This window comes from Cryptotermes secundus, unplaced genomic scaffold (assembly GCF_002891405.2).
Source record: "Cryptotermes secundus unplaced genomic scaffold, Csec_1.0 scaffold1688, whole genome shotgun sequence".
Taxonomy (NCBI): domain Eukaryota; kingdom Metazoa; phylum Arthropoda; class Insecta; order Blattodea; family Kalotermitidae; genus Cryptotermes; species Cryptotermes secundus.
In genome coordinates, this window is record NW_019734346.1 from 245,224 (window position 1) to 248,076 (window position 2,853).

Here is a 2,853-nt window from a genome sequence, read left to right on the forward strand (position 1 = left end):
CATGACTCTCCTCAAAATGTTAGACGAATGTCAGCCCCACCTTGAAATCGGCCACCACCATTGCCCAACGCTCTTTATCTGCTCACTTTTCATACTCATCTTCAGTTCAGTTCTTCTTCAGTTCTTCAGTTCAGTTGAAACCATATCATTCAATAAAACAAGAAGTCCTGGTAATTAACAATCTCCTACTTTCGTTTCGCTACGATTAGAGTTTAAAAAACACTTTAGTATTGCCACGTGGGGGGGGGTGAGCGACATAGGCGGGTTTCGGATTGGATGACTAGATTTGTTGACACCTTATACATTCATCTCGTAACTACAAGCAATACTGCGCTATTGCTGTTCAACACACTGTACAGTTGACCGTTACACACGCACAAGGGTCCTCGGTCAAACTTCATGCCTTCAATTTCTTCAAGTTCACCATTCAGCGTTTCTCCATCCTTAACTGTGATCACACTTTCCTTCCCAACCTTCTTAATTGCATCTGATATGAGATCACCAACATTTCTGTCGCCATTAGCAGAAATTGTTGCTACCTGTGCAATTTCTCCTGGGTTAGTAAAAGAGTTTGATAAGAATTCCAAATTCTTTTTAATTGCCTCTACAGCCAACATAATACATACTTCTTATTTCAATAGGGTTTGCACCCTTGCTAATCTTCTCAAAACCTTCGTCAGCAATTGGCCACGCAAATTCTGAAGCTGTAGTGCTGCCATCTCCAGCTTCTTCATTTTTATTGTTAGCAAAACCTTGTACTAACTGAGCTCCAGTATTCTGCAACTTGTCCTTTAACTCTACATATTTTGCTACTGTTACGCCTTCCTTTGTGATTTTAGGACTACCCCACGACTGTTCCAAAATCACGTTATGGCCATTTGTTCCCATTGTAACAGCTACAGCGTGTGCAACAGTGTCTACGTGTACTCTCTGCAACACGAGAGCTCGCACTTCTGGTCTGACACATGACAGGACGTGTTCCATCCAACGGTTGATGGTCTCCTATAACTCGGACCGAATTAAGTGTATTGCGGCCTCCATCTTCTCCTGATTTATGTCCATCTTAGCTTTCCTTTCCTCTTTGATTGGCCTCTGTCCTGGATTGGTGGATATTCACTCGGAAGACGAGATACCTCGAAGCAATTCAAACTTCTCCTGATGAGGTTCCTTCTTGGCTTCTATCCTTGCCGTCATTTCTTCTTGGTTGCTTCCCATCTCAGCTTTCATTTCGGCCATGACTTGTTCTTGGTTGCTTCCAATCTCAGCTTTCATTTCGGCCATGACTTGTTCTTGGTTGCTTCCCATCTCAGCTTTCATTTCGGCCATGATTTCTTCTTGACTGCTTCCCATCTCAGCTTTCATTTCGGTCATGATTTGATCTTGGTTGCTTCCCATCTCAGCTTTCATTTTGGCCAACACTTGTTCTTGGGCAAACTGAAAATTGAACCCCGGTTATTATGCCAGTTTTATGTTATTTTTTAGTTACTTGGGGTGGTGTGAGACAGTATAATTGGTACGTCGGCCACTAACTGGCCTATTGTACCAGCCTCGGGTGATAGATGATGATGATGATGAATATGGAGGAGTCGGCGGAATGAGAATTGGTAGGGGAAACCGAAGTACTCGTAGAAAACCTGCCCCAGTGCTACTTTGTCCGCCACGAATCATACATGACCTGACCTTGTCTCGAACACGGGCTGCCACGGTGGGAAGGCGGCGAATCACCCCCTCAGCTATGGCACGGTCCCGTTTTAGGTATATTTAGAGGAATGAAAACTTATCAGTGGTTACTGGTGTTCAAAAATTTGGGGAAGAAGCCAAAACTAAGAGTCTCTGCAGAATTTAACACGCAGTCTATTCAAATGAACCCTGCAATTCTGAAAGCCAATAGGTTTGTGTTTACTTATCAAGAACTACGGATTATTCTGACTTCAACGGTGTATAGTTACGTTTAGATTTTTGCCACAAGTTCGTGGCCATGCCCGAGGGATGTGCTGCTCTCTCTCTGGCTCTCACGGCGAATCGGGAATGCGTAATCAACTGACAGCAACAAACACTTCTCTCCTTTGTACCGTGCTCTCAGGATTCCATTACTGCGAACGAGGAAATCGTAGAGCAACCTTCACCACAGCCATCAGTACGTCCGTCCTTTTATATGCTACATCAATAAAACAATCCTTCCAATGTTTATGCATTTTAAGCCAACCGTTTCCAAAATCACAGATACTAAATTCATAAGTCTCTATAGGAACACTCGTAGGAACACTGGAGAAACTCCAACACCAAAAGATCTCAGCACAGAAAGTATAAAATATCGTCGCGTGTTTTAGTGATTACAACCGGGGTTTGGATCTGTGAATAGATTTATTAACACCTTATACTATCAAATTGTGCCCATTAGCTCTAATGGCTAGGCAATCACTGGCTTTTATCGATTTGTTAATTTGTGAAATGCTTTTAATTACACAAATCTAAAATTTCAGATGGCAACAGTTAATTACTCACCATTACAGTGAACTTCTTTTCTCACATTGAAGCTATGATATTGTTACATATACACCCATTGCTAGGCAACGTGTTCGTAAACGAGTTCCCTCGAAGACAGATTCGTGGTAAACAGTCCGTTGTTAGGTTAAGCAACATTAGATGAGGATGCGTTTTCTATGTCGTCCGCGCCGAGCAGCGGTGCAACCCGTTTCTAAGCAATGGCTCGGTAAACACACTTCCGCGTAAGCAGTGACGTCAGCAACGATAGAAAAGGTGTTCTACGTTGGGTCTGTTGTTAATTATGCCCTACCTTACTTACTCATGGAGCTGAGCCCTTCTGTAGGAGCCGCCAATTCTGCAGCTACT

At 43.1% G+C, this 2,853-nt stretch overlaps 1 pseudogene; it reads right to left on the minus strand.

Annotated features, from left to right (window-relative positions):
• Positions 1-305: 305 nt before the first annotated feature.
• Positions 306-984, minus strand: LOC111868712 (annotated as a pseudogene).
• Positions 985-2,853: the final 1,869 nt, after the last annotated feature.